The sequence below is a fragment of the Corvus moneduloides genome, chromosome Z, assembly GCF_009650955.1.
Source record: "Corvus moneduloides isolate bCorMon1 chromosome Z, bCorMon1.pri, whole genome shotgun sequence".
Lineage (NCBI taxonomy): Eukaryota > Metazoa > Chordata > Aves > Passeriformes > Corvidae > Corvus > Corvus moneduloides.
Window position 1 is genome coordinate 77019211 of NC_045511.1, and position 14941 is coordinate 77034151.

The following is a 14941-nucleotide window of genomic DNA, read 5'->3' on the forward strand; positions in this document are numbered from 1 at the left end:
AGGCAGATGCTGACGCAGCTGTAATTTCATGAGAAGTTTGGACAGGGAGAGATGGATCAGATGAGGACTTTTGCTCCAAACGGGAAAGGAGAAAACCTCAGTCCCTAGAGATGCTCCCAGAGACAGTCCTAACAATGAAGATGAGGAAGACCCTTTGCTCCCAGAGAAGGAGAAAGGCCTCTGTTTTTTGTTTCTTAATGGCTCAACCTTAAAATTGTACCCCAAAAACTTCAAGAGTGGACCCTCGAAAGCAGTTGCGGGAAAAGCTGCAAGTCGGGGGAAGGGACTCACATGCAGGCAGAGAGACTCCTCTTCCTAAATGGACTGAACGATATTTGGAAGTGGGCGGCTGTCTCGTTGTGATAATGTTTTCATAGCATGAGCAAGAAGAGACTTCTCTTTCTAAATGGACTGAACAAGGTTATTATGGAAGTGGTAAACAGACTGAACATCTTAAGGGTTGTCTTTTTACATTGTCAGTGGGAGAAGGGAGGAAGGTGGTAGGAGGAGGAGAGTTCTGAAGGTGTGGTATAATTTTTTTCTTCTTTTAGGTCTGTTAATAAACTTCTTTATATTCTTTCAAGTTTGGTGCCTGCTTTGCATTTCTCCTAACTCTTATCTCACAGAAGGTAAACAGTAATGACTATTTTGGACCAAACCCCTACACTAAATTGGTGTTTCCGCCCGGTTACGAACCCAACCCGCTACACTGCCCTGCAGCTGAACACCTCTTTCATTTTCTGAAGCACTACAGAGTCTTGGAGTTACAAAAGCATCCCCAAAAGTTAGATGGATCCTAGAGTAGTCCTCCTGTGTATTTTATAGCTGAGGAACATCCTGAACATCCATCAGTATTTAGTGAGGCTGATTGATGATATTATTATTCAGTTACCTCAGGAATGGATTCTTTTCCAGCTCTCTTGAGATTAATGTTGCTTGTACAGTTCATCTGCTCTTTCTCCAATTGCCATGTCTCTGCATGTTTAAGGGAGAAACATTCTACTCTATTTTACTCTATATTTCTCTATTTTGACCACTCTTCCTCAGCTTTTCACAGAATCATTATGATTGGAAGGGACCTCTGGAGCTCATCCAGTCCAAGGCCCTGCCCAGGCAGGGTTCCCTGGAGAAGTGACACAGGAACTCCAGAGAGGGACACTCCAGGCCCTCCCTGGGCAGCTGTTCCAGGCCTCTGCCCCTCCATGGACAGAAGCTCTTCCTCCTGCTGGGCTGGAGCTCGGTGTGGTTTATTTTATGGCCACTGCTCCCCATCCTGTCCCTGGCAGCACGGAACAGAGCCTGGCACCATCCTCTGGCACCCTCGGAGGTGTTTGTATGGATTGATGGGATCCCCTCTCAGCCTTCCCTTCTCCGGCCTGGCCAGGCCCAGCTCCCGCAGTCTCTGCTCATCCCAGAGCTGCTCCAGAGCCCAAATCCTCTCTGTGGCCTCGCCTGGACCCTGTCCAGCAGCTCCTGGCCTTTGTTGAACCATGGAGCCCAGAACTGAACTCAAATACAACAGGAATATTAACAAGATATAGTCTAGGTTTATCTTAAGTTTCAGTTTGATTTTCTACCCCCAAATCCTTCTAAACCCCTAGGAAACCTCTTCACTGCCTGTTTTCACCAATAACCATGTATTGAATTTTCTAACCTTATAAAAAATAGATCTTCTGGTATAAGTAAAGAGCTTTCTACTATTACGCTACCATTTTCTGAAAATACCCTTCCATCACATTTTAATCCCAAAAATCCATACTCATCAAACACTAGAAGATCCAGGGAGAAGAAAACATATCTAGTACAAAGACAAGAATCAAGTTGCTTTGACACATTTTTGTGCTTTTAATTTTAAACAAATATTTCCCTATGATTACTTAGTCTGTAATGTTTTACTTTTTGCTGCCTTCACCTCATCACTCTTAAATTCTTTGTCTGGTGTCCAAAATACTGGTTAGATATTTTAGAGTAATATCTCTTCTGTACATGAGGACCTGCCCTTGAGAAAATCCATGGAAAGAAATGGATTTTCATTGGCAAGGGTTCAATCAATCCACATGCAGCTGGCATATCCTTTTTCCACAGATAGGTGTGTGTGTATAGATATGGATGTGTAACCTTGAGCATAAACACTACACTTACCACTAATTTGCTCCCAAAAATACTACAATAATTTCTCTTAATACTCCAGAATAGAAACTTTAAAGTTTCAGTTTAGACATTTAGTACTTTACAAAGTCATAAAATCCTTCTGAAATTCTGCTGTAGCTCCAGTTACTTGCTAAATGTAGCGAGCATTCCACAAATCACAGATTATGCCTTTTTTTTTTTCTGTAAGGTAGATCCATTCCATTTTGCCACACCTGTGCGTTACAGGTGCTCCAGTTTTTGGCTCTCTCAGACAAGCAGGTGACAGGTCACAAAGTGACACAGTTAGGAGCTGTAGTCACCAGGGTATTCCTGAAGGACTAACAGGGGTTTACACTTTGCTTAATGGATTCTGTTCAGTTTTTAAAATTTTCCCAACCTCCCCTATCTATGGAATAATGGGAGCTACCCTAAGGTGGACTTGTAGCCTGCAAACTTTAGGTCTTCCTGCTCCAGAAGGAAAGAAAATCCATTCTTAAGGTTGCAGTAAAGGCCACTTTACCTTCACAAAGCCACCTGTCTTTTCCACTGTGAATCCCAACCACAAAATCACACACTGATATGATAAAAGGAGCATTTCTTGAGCATTTTAAGACCTGACATGGCATCTTCTCAATGGTCAAAACAGAAATGCTTATGCTTCTCTCATTGTGTCTCATTCACAGGCTCATACCTCACAGCTATAGGGATATATGTAAGGAGCAAAACACAGAAACAGTACAACCCAGGGGCAACCTGTAGCAGGATAACTCTGATCCCACCTAAAATCCAGCCTTATAAACAGAGAGATAATATGCTTTTCCTACTGTTGTGAAGGGAGGCTCCTCTTGGTCTTGTACTTAATGTGATAATTAAGTGAAAATTTAAACCAGTTAAATTTGAGACCTTTTTTTCTTGTGTAGTTAAACAAAAATATTCACTTGATGGGGCAGTTTGAAGTGAGGGGACTTAAAAATTAACTTTTCTTCTGTGCCTTGATCTTTTCCTCTTTTGTCACTGTAATTTGGCTCACTAACCTTCAGCAGTTTCTGGAACTGCAATATGTTGTGACCACAGCTCATTCAGATATTTCTTAGTCTAGACTGTGAAGCTGTGTCTTGCTGCCAGTATTGTCTGCTTTTACTGTTATATGCATGAACATTAAACCCAAAGGAAAGAAAGATCTGCTCTAAGGGTCGTAATGGCTGTTCCTCTGTAAGCAAGAGTCATGCAACTTGTTTTTTGCAGATAAACAAGACTGGGTGTTTATTTGATGTACCTTGATGTGATTGGTTTGAGCTCACTAGATGCAATTGGAAAACAATCTCTGTCTTAGTAATGATTGTGCTTATCAGAACCATTGTCTCTGCCTAGCACGGACATCAAAAGGCAAGATTATACTCTTTTTCCTTTGCTTTCCTTTGTGGAATTTGTTTTGCTCTCATTCAGAAGATTCAGTGGCTCTGGTGAAGTGTAAAGGTTGCGTGTTTTATAATTTTAGGACTTCAGAAGCTCCCCAGGTGTTAATTTATCTCTGACTTCCAAGCCTCTGAGCATTCTTGTATTGCTTATGAAATAACAGAGATACTGCTTCCCCTGATTAATTTTTTTCCTGCATCATATTTTCCTGCATCATTTTCCTTTATCATATTTCTCATTTGCTTCATATTCACATAAGCAGGACCCTTATGAATCTACCTTAAATGATTTTCAAGAAGATTTATACTCCTCATTTGTATTTCCATATCACTGCTGAGAAGAGGTAATTTGCCAGAGGTAAACAAAAAGGGTATGTAATAGATTGTTCCTAATTATTACAGACAAACAAAGTGCATAAAAACAACACAGAATAAATGAAAATGATGAAAGAGAGCTGGCAGAATTTATTGAAACCTACTGATTTCTTTTATCTCAACAATAACACTACTGTTCCATTACGATACGTGTAGGTGTGGGTAGATGTATACACAATAATTTTTCCTATTACCTTCTCATTATTTCAGCAGAAAGTTGTCCCATTGCAATATGATGAAAATTTTTATCTCTTCATCATCTTTTAAGGATAACCTATAGGCTAAAATGAAAACTGTTTAGAATCTTTGTAATATTCTATGGCTTCCTAAACTTTTTAGGATTACTCTGAAATCAGGGACTACTGCAAAATCACATACCCCAGGCTCATGTCTGATTTTCTGGTTGTGTATGACATGCTCTGGAATATTTGACCTGGTTTACATAATTGTAGTGGTACAAAAGGCATTATTTTAATGTACTTTAAGTTGAGCCCGGGAAGACGAGAGGCATAGGGGGCAAGGTATTTTAAGATTTGTGTTGTTACTTCTCATTGCCCTACTTAGATGTGATTGATAATTAATTAATTTCCCCAAGTGGATTTATTTTCTTTTATTTTTGCTTGTGATGATAACTGCACAGAAAGTGACCTCTCCCTGCTGTTACCTCAACCCACAAGCCTTTTGTTTTATTTTCTGTTGCAAAATTGAAGAGGAGAGAGAGACAGCCAGGGTCAACGCACCACAGCGTGGGAGACTCTTGGAACAAACTTAGTGCAATGCTTATTCCTAATTATGAAGTTCACTAATGTTAGTAAAATAAATACGTGCTGTTCCATTCATGTCTAGCCCCAAAACAACTCTTTTTAGTAAGTTACATATGTGAAATAGAACAACAAACTGGAAGAGTAGAGAAGTTGCGTACTCCTATATTACTTCAAAATAAAGCTTGAATTTTTTGTGTTGACATGACATTTTGAAATATGCTATCTAAGGTATTATTTGATATGTAGTGATATTTTCTCCTTTCAGAGGAAGAATTCCAGTACAACCCTGAAGAACTAGGTGTTATCAGCCTAGAGCAGCACTACAGTTAGAGAAGAGTTGGTGCCGAAGTCTGAAAATTAAAAATTCATTGTTTATGACACAAAGTTTTACCTTGCTTTCTTTGAAAGCTTCTATTTTATTAGAGCAGAAGTGGAGGAGTCCAAGAGCTAGTTACATCTTTCATGCACTAAAATGGGTCTGTCCCAATATTCAATATGTCAAATATTTAAAATGCAATGAAAGTGAATCCAAATTCTATAATTATTACAGGATACACCCAATGATGATAAGGCTAAATTTATTGTAAGCCAATTTCTCAGTTTCTACCTCAGTTTTCTTTGTGTGGTGCTTGATTTTCTGGCATTCCTTGGGGCCTGTGGGAGCAAGAGTTTTGGCCTTCCTCAAAAAGAGTGAAGGTGGAGAAGTCATAGTGGCTTACTGAGGTCTTTTAACAGCAAGAGCATGCACAGTGCCCAAGTTAATCCAAGTTAAGTGTCAAAAAATTTCCTTGTAGTTGAGTGAAACCACTGGATAAAGCAGCTCGGGTAAAGGCAGGTCTTGAGACCCTGAATTACGTTTTCTGCAACGGTATAAAATCTTAATGCAGTCTGAATAACTTATTTTGCTTATTTGACTGTCAATCTCTCACACTTCCATTGATTAAATCATGGAAATGCGTTGATCTTTAAAAGATATCAGTTCATCAGGTGCCCAGCAGTTTAAAACCTCTGTCCCGTTTTATTTCCTCTCCCCAAATTCTTAAGGCCTGTGTTATCTCCTGAGTGTTCCAGTTTTCAGTGTTTTAAGGGCACAATTATTAAATAAGCAGAATTTCTACATTGGAAGAGGACACTGCAGTGTATTTCACTCAGACTGACCTAGCAGACCTCTTGAAAGGGATTCCCACCTGCCTCTTATTACACTGCTCATGAAATGGGCAAAAATAATCAGGCATGACAATTGTAAAAGTTGCTGAAATTCATAAAATTCTTTATCATAATGTTTCTCAAACATTTACAACACTATTTCTGACTAGTTATAAACACAAGCCAAAAACTTGAAGGAAAAATAAAATTCCGAAGTGATGTACACTTGAAGCAGTGTCATGTAACTTGGGCTGCAGAAGTGCAGTTTTCCTAATAACCACTTGCAATATTTAACTAAAATTTATCTGGATGCAGTGACATACATCTTGGCAGGAGGCATCTCACTGCTGTGTCTAGCCTTGGAGTGACACATTTAATAACATTCTTGCATAAAATTGGGAACAAAGATGCTCTGGAGATGGCTCCAAAGTAGCCCTGCCAGGCTGTAATGCTTCAGGATTAAAGACACTGATACTTGGCACAAAGCAAAGTGAATAAAAGAAACATTAAGCTAGAGAAAGTTTATTATATTGATATGTTGTGAGAGAAGCATAAAGGTAAATCTTAATTTCTTCTTTATTGATCTTTTCAGAAACTTAGAGAAAGCACTGTTTTTCCTGATGTATATTTACCTCGCTAGTCACAAGTTTCTGAGGCAGTATACTGATTTTCTGTGGAGGTCTCTGGTAACTTGTCACTTGTCCTACACTTAAGGAGGCAAAAATGGAAGGAAGAATTCTGACCGTCTGTAAAGGCAGCTGGGATTCATCAAACTCAGATCAGTGTGAAAGTTCAGGCATGAATATAGCACTAAATATAATTTTTAAAATCCCCAGCCTAAACCCCACAGATTTCCACCATGAATTTTCTCTTTCCTGAAACCCCAGCCTTCACCCACTTGCAAAGGGACTATGCAACCCCTGCATGTTTTGTGGCTCAAAGGAGTGCAGATTTGAAGCAAGGGCAGAAGGGGTTGCAGTAGGTAATATATGTACCCACCGTATAGGGAGAGCCATTTTCACAGTGAGACATAAAACCTGCAGAATACTGCCAATTAGTTTTGCCTTTGCCCTTTATGGGAACAGATTTAAGTAGCTCATCTCTCTCCTTAAGGCCTCACTTAATTTGCTGCTGGAACTTTGCCAGTAAGTTCTTTCCTCCTGCTTTGGTCTGGTTTTTCCCAACTGTCCTTGTGCTGTGGGATGGGTGGGTGGTTCCTTTTCCAGCTTTCACAGAAACAAAAATTTCTGTCAAGTGTGTTTTGTCCCCACCCCAGGCATCGAAAGGTTTTTGAAGGGTGTCCTAAAAGCAGGCTCTGTAGATGATAATCCCATCTGAGCTCATATTTCTCTGATTCATAACACAACTCATTAGAGAGGGTGCTTACTATCCTATTTGCTGTTGAGCCTGAAATTTGTTTTCCCACAGATGTCATCAACATGTGAGGTGGACAGATCCCCAGTGCCATGGGTCTTTATGCTTTCTAAACCCATTAATGATGCAAACAGAATTGAATTTTGGGTTCTGAAAACATAATGGCCATAGAAGATGCTTCAAAACATTAGCTTTTCCCTTAACTGAGTACTTGTACACGAAAACAGACTTGAGGGTTTAGGCTATTAAACAAGGATAAACCCTATAAACATTTGAATGTTCTTAAAGGAAGAAAATTAAATAATGGTTCCAGACACTGTGTTCAGCGACTTGCTTCCATGCATCACAAAATTAAAAGTATTGATTCTCCAAGTTGTTGTACCATGATGAATGTCAGAAGATGATCCCTTTCAGTCTGGTCCAGCCCATTTCTTTGTAACTGTTAAGTTCTGTCAGCAACTGTTTATAAAAATAGACTTTACTGAGTTGTAATACTCAAAAGAAGGATGTCATTAGTGTTTGTGGAGGTACGGTCAGTTTGCAGTTCAGACTTCCAACACTCTTTTTATTGGATTTTTATTTCTCTTTGCTGAGAAGGGGAACTTAATCCTGTTGCCTGTTTCCTCAGAATTTATATTTTGACTGTAACAATTGTCAGGATAGTTTATTAATTGTGCTTAGACTTGATTCTGAGGCAAGGGGAAAGTGAAAACACTCATTTATGTAGATGTATGCTTCCCAGCGTGTACTAATGGAACTTTGGACAACTGTGTCACTAATCCTCCAACCTGGCACTTTCTCCTGCAGCCCTGACTCTGAAGTGGTGGCAGGAAAGGCTGTTCCTCCTGATGGTGTGTGTGTTTGCATCAGTGCAGACAGGACCTGTTCTCTGCTGCTTTTTTGATTTGCAGCTGCTGTGCTCCCTTTGCCAAGGGGCCTTGGAACAGCCAAAGCATGTTGAGAGAGTTAGGGGCTGAATTTAAAATTTTTTTATCTCTGAATTCACAATTAGTTATCTATGCATCATTCCTAAATAGAATCAAGCTCTTTAACTGTTCTCCATTATTCTTAATCAGGGCTTTTTTGGTGTGTTTTTGGGGTTTGTTCATTTGTTTGTTTTCTTGTTTTGCTTTTGTTTTGTTTCACTTTGCCCTGTTTCCTGGAAAATCTTCTAGAAACCAAATTCATAGCTATGTTGAAGTCTTCTGACTGAAGGTGTCCAGACTCATGGGCATGTGGGATAAAGGTTTTCTGTTCCTATTTGGTTTAAGTGTGGTTTTTATTTCAATGCAGTTTTCAACTCTATTCTATGGTATTTTAAGGGATCACCTCCACCAATAATAAAATCATTGTTTCTGAAATTAAGCTACAAAAAGAAAATCTAAGTCTTAAAAGGTAAGTATGACTGAGAAATATTAGAACAATGGCTCTAACACTCTGTGAAAGACATGGTTCTTCATTTTTAGATTATTTTTGTGCTTCTCTTATTTATTTTAAGTTTCCTTTAGTCAGATACCAGCAATTTTCTGGAATAAAAAAAGAGCCAACTTGATTAAAAAGTGACAAATGTGACTGGATATAGTGTTATGAGTATTATGTTCCCACTGACTGATGGGAGATCAATACTTTCAGTTTTTTCTGCAGAGGATACCTATAAAACCCAGCAGATAAGAAACTTATGCTAATCCTTCTTTTCAGTGGTATTTGTATAAAAGCTACCTTTAGAACCCAATATTTTTCTTATATTTTTTTTCTGGCACTTGTGGATTTTGCATTAATTGGAATGCTATTTAAATGTGAGATGTATTTCATTTGCTTGAATTCAGATGTTTATAAGATGCATATACATATTGCATGGTTGTGCTGGTAGTAACCTGTTGCTGTGAAGATTTTAGCACCATTTTCTCTCATTTTTATGCTAATCATATCAACTCTTCCACCCAGTTTCAGTGACTGACACCTAAAATTAGAATTCTTGGCGTTCTCAATTTTCCTTTTTTTTTTTCTTTTGCCTTTCACACTCCTTCTTCAAAGGTTAGTTTCCTTATTAATGAATAAAAGAAAAAGAGTTTAGATCCAATAGAGGTCTTAAGTTTATAGTGTAAGACATAGACAAATTTTAAATATTCTACTTGAATATCAAAATCACAACACCTTCTCTTATTCTGCCATACCTTTTTCAGTTCCCTAACTAGATCATGAGCAAAAAAGTGGTTTCTAAGCTCGGATCCACAAGTTCTGACTGGGCTCCACAGCCTTTGGAATGAAAGGTATGGAAGGAAAAAGGAGGTTTTAATCCTGCCTCTCCTATCCCGAGGCAAAAACCAAGCTGATGAAATAAACCTTCTCTCCTCCGATAAAACTGGACCACTGTGTATAAAGATGTAATTTTATTTTTGTTTCATATACTGGGAATATTTTATGTGGCTACAGGCAAGTGTTTAAGGCCTGTAAGGTAAGAAAGGAGCTCAGAAGAATCTTTTATTCCTGTGACTGTGTGTGCTTTCTCAGGTGGATAAAAAAGAAAAGGGAGCCTGACCAAAGCCCAGATCTTCAGACCCAAATATTTTTAACCAATTACTTATTTTCCTCTAGGCTGCACGGCAGTGCAGGTCTGTGAGAAACTTACTGACTGCAGCTCACTGAGAATCCTCCTCTGAAAGAGCAGCAGGAAGCTCATAATGCCCACAAATCAACACAGGATCTCTGCTGGGTCCCAGCCAGACAGCTCTGACAAAAAAGACTTTAAAAAACAACAGCAACAAAAAAGACAGCAACAAAATCACCAATTTTTTTCCATTTATGAAATTACCAGAATGCTGCTGAGATCATGCAACTCAGTGCCTGACCTGGGAGCTCCACTTGCTTCCAGACTGGTAGAGCTGAAGTTTACAGAAAACTGAGAGCTTGTTTTTTGAGACTGGGGCATTTAGGTGTTACACTGGACCTTAGTCTAGAACTGGAAAAGCAGGACTTATGGAGAAATGTACCTCCTCCTTAAATTCTGTTATAGATGCGGTTTCAGTGTTATTTTTCCGTGCAGCCTGGACTGTTTTTATGCATGTATCAATTTTTTAAAAATATATTGATATCTACATATCCATAGCATATATAAAGATAAATTGTAAATGTATTATATTTATATTTTCTTACATATAAGTGATATTTCTTTTTACAGTTTGGATGGGGCTGGACTCTGCTACAGATCGTGGAATACACTTATTTTTATCTCTTCAGTAGTAGTTAAAGTCATTCAAAACATGCGTTTCCTATATTATTAATAAATATTTTCAGAGTTCCACACTGGTTTTCCACAAGGTTTATCTTTCCTATGGAAGCCTTTCAAGACTAAGCTGGACTTTAGATAAAGACACATGCCTGCACCTATTAAAAGTTCAGCTATCTGAACATTCTCTCCATGTGCATACTGAAGGCGTGTTCTCTCTGAAACTTGGACTCTTCCAGTCTTCTACAAAGCTGGTTTCAGGACAGATGAAAAATTAGAAATGAGGCTTAAAAAATCTCCATGGATCCCACTTGGGTTGGCCATAGTGCCACATTCACAACGCTGTCTTAATATTCCTACAGACACTTGTTACCATCAGTATAGATGATGCATCCCACATCATTAATCCCATCCTGAAACCCCATTAAAGTCCACATGAGGTAGTTCCATACTGGCTCCACCAATTCCAAAATTGGCAAATCATTAAATGTTTTAGTATTTCTGGACACATTGTGATTAAGATTTCTTTAGTGGTAAAATTCATTGTAAAGGTTGGAAATTAAAGCCCTCCTCTCACAAGGGTAAAGCATTGAAATTAGAGAAATATAGTGCAAGGTTCCAAGAATTAAGTTAAGCATGGAAAGTTAAAAATGGAGAACAGCACTATCTGGATATCTTTTATAAGTCAAGAAAGCTCCAAATTTCTTTGCAACTTACAATGTACTCCACAGAAAGGATTTTGAGGGCTTTGGTCTCAAAGTTTTGGGGGTTGTTAATGGAAGAGTTTTATGGCAGCAAGGATACTGTGTCAAACACAGAGTGGTACTTCTGCATTTTGAAAAGGAAATGTAAAATATTACTACACCTGTGGCAGAGAACCATTTTAGTATGTTAGATTTAATGGCGCCAGCTTTACTGCACTGGACTATTAAGGGAAACTATAGCCTGATGACTTATCATTCAACTTTTATTAGCTAATGGCTGTCACTTCCAAACTGTATCCATGTGGAAAAGGGAATAACTTGCTGTTTTTAAAAGAGTTCATGAGCTTCTGAAATCACTTCAGCAAAATGTTCTCCATAGCTGATCGAATTAGTTACCAAGGCCAGAGTTTATTACCATTAATTACATCACCAGCACTGGTGAAGGACACCTGTGGGTAATTCCATCATGGTTTCAAGTAGCAGCAGAAGATCAATATTCTGTTTATATGTCTGATTTTCTGCTGCTGGGTATGCATGATTAATTAACCTTTGTATCACATACTTTAATTTAATGGATCTAAAACAGGACAACTTCGGGTCATGGGGAACAGACAGCAGTTTCACAGTTCAGAGATTGTCATTAATGGAATTCAATTAATATATTAAAATTGGTAAGTAATAGCGAGGAGTCCGCCCTGGGTGAACAACCTGCCCACTCTTAACAGCTGACAAATGAGTGTTCTAAAAATGCTAATCAATTACCCCAAAAAACCCCGCCAAACTCGCTGTGTGCACAACAGAGGCTGTGCTGTATCAGACACACCTGAGAAATCTTGCCATTCACCTCCAAAGGTGGAAACAATGCTGCATCTGCGGGTAACAACCATGCCAGATTTTATTTTAATTAATGTATTTGCATTAAAACAAATGCTAGTAAGTGTTGTGGTGGGCTTTTTGTTTTGTTTTCAAGTATGAGTGCTAGAGAAACTAATTTGCTTCCACAGCAGAGGTGTTGAGGCATTTTGGGGCGATGAATACAAGTGTCTGTGGCTGACAGTAGGCACAGCCCTGCAAGTGTTCAGCTGCACAACACTTTCTGTGGGGTTAATTAATGCCTGAGGCTGCAGAAGCACCGCTGGAGTTTCACCTGAATGTGCTTCAAGGAAATTCTGCCAGCCAGGAGTGACAAACTGAGGAGACTCAACTGCTTAAAACTCTGTTAAAAAAGGAGAGGAGGTAGGGGACTCCTGCTGCACAAGGGGAGGATCTGGCTAGAGGAAAAGAATAGTTTCATGTCTGGATATTGCATTTCACAAAGGCAGAAACTTGCACGAGGATGAAGGTATAAAAATATAAACATTTTTCTCCTCTGAAAGAATTCCCTGCTGCTCTTGTACTTTGAAACTTCCTCAGGCTCAGCTATGCTGGATATTTAGATATACTGTGTTTTCTCGGTACAAATTTTTTAAAGAGTGATTTCTCCAAATCCTAAATGTGGAAATAACTCAGTATTAACTTCTTCAACAGCTGCTGATCAATCAAAAGGTTGATATCACTGATATCACTTGCTCTTCTGTACAAAGTAGTCATCAAAAAACAAGGTGAAAATAACTTTCTTTTTATTTTAATTCCTTGAGTTGAAGCATGCACAACAAATGGCATTTTGTTCAGCCACTTAATGCAAAGAACAAGCTCTTGGTGTGCTCACACCGGCTGAAAATATCTAAGTATACTCAAATTTGTTCTGATGTAGTCTATTAGCATATTCAGGTTTAATCTGACAAGAATACTGCTGGGGATTACACAGATTAGAACATTTTAAAATTTATTTTTCAGTTTGAAATTAGTTGAGTTCTGTTCTTCCCCCCATGCCCTTAGCATTCTCCCTTTCTAGGGTTAAAAAAAATAATAATTCTTAAAGTTGTAGAGTAACACTTACAACTTGGAACTCTTTAGATGCCAATTGCGAACAGTTATCTTATTCTGCTTGTTGCATGTGATAATTTTAGTGGCTGAACTGTTACAAAAGCATTAAACCAAATTAAAATCTTTCTATAATCTCACAGTATTTCTGATTTTTTTTTAATTTTTTTTTTCCTAAATCTTGAGCATTTGTACAGCTTTTTAATAGTCTTTCCACTGTGAACCAATCCAATTGAACATTAACTTTCAGGGAAGCTGTGCGAAGCTTCCCTCTGTCTCTTTCTGTGGAAGAAATCTCCTCTCTGTACTCAAGTCATGCAGAAACACCATTTACAGTATTAAAACCACACTAAATCCATCTGAGATGTGGCCAGAATTAGTGCTGGTGTCAATGAACTATTTCCCTACCATCAAAAGTGAATCCAGTGCTGGATTGTGTAGCCCAGAGTAGCACCCACAAATGGCTGCAGACCAAGAAAGGATTTTTCTCTGTCAAACATCACTTTTAAAACTCCAACTTTGCCATGGGCTTGTCCTAATAGTTTTTTTTAAAATAAAAAGTTCCCCAAAATTGCTCTGTTTAACAGGAGCAGTGTCTCATCTTCCCTAATGGGTTATGAGCACTTCAAATTCTTTAAAATGTTTCAGAAATTGAGTTGGGGATACACAGTATTTCAGAGAACACAGTTTGAACAAACTTCAGGAATGGGAAAATCCTTTTCTTACTGGCATAATGATGGTGGTAACCATGAGCTGGTTTATTTTTTTAGTGCACTAGCTGCCTTGTTATGACCTTCCAATGGTGGTAAATATTCTGTGTTTTGCTTTGCTTTATAATTTTTCAGTGAAATTTAATTTAGATATGATAATTTCCTAAGAAAGAATATTTAAAGAAGAAATGAGAAAAGTAAAAATCACTGCTCACAGAATATCTAAATAGAAATAAAATAAATAACATTATTCAATGCCAATTAGAGGTATGTAATCCTTAGTTAGAAGGATGAGTTTGTAATTTTATCTATACTGGAAAATAGCTCATATTTCTCTACATTTGCAAAACTCAAATTATGAAAATATTTAATGTATATATTTGACAGCTTAATAGAGTATCTTCAAAAGATGTTTGTATTGTGGGACTCACAAGCTTAAAGATTTGTGCCTGTTGACAGAAAATTGAAAAACCAGAAGGAAAAGCTGGTTAGATTATTGAAAGCTACAGAAGCTCACTTTGCTCAGCATAAATATCTCTTGAGCATTCTGAATCAACATATTAAGGGCTGTTGCAAACCCACCAAATTAAAATGTTTAAAAATTATAAATGCTCTGATTCAGCTGATTCAACCACGCAATCATCATAACTCTTAAAACAAGGAAGGGAAGGAGATAGGAAGGAAGCAGCAAAGCAGCTGCTTCAAAGCTCTGTCCTGACTCAATAAAAGCCCTGTAAGGACAAACTCAATTTCAGGTTTTCTAAGGGGATTTTGAGGGATGAAATCCCACACACCAAAAAATTCTGGAGGCCGAGGCAGAGCAGATGGCAGGGCTCTGCCCACTGCCCACTGGGACCCCTTCAGCTGTACCTTTTGGGGAGTTTGACTGCTGGAAGCTGCTGCTGAAGAACATCTGTGACAACAAACAGCCCTTTTTGGGCTCAGCTGAGAGAGTAGCAGTTAAAAGAAACCACTTTATCTTCTTTTTAAAACGACTTTGCAGTGCTGCTGGTAAGGGACGCGTTCACAGCCAAACATGGCTCTGATTAAAAATGGAGCCCACAGACAACATCAGGGGAAAGCTCCCTGTGTATTCTGCTTGACCCAAAGCCTCACATTTAGGCTCTGCTGTCAGCAGAAGGGGACATGAAAGAGGGTGGAAAAGGAAATAAAT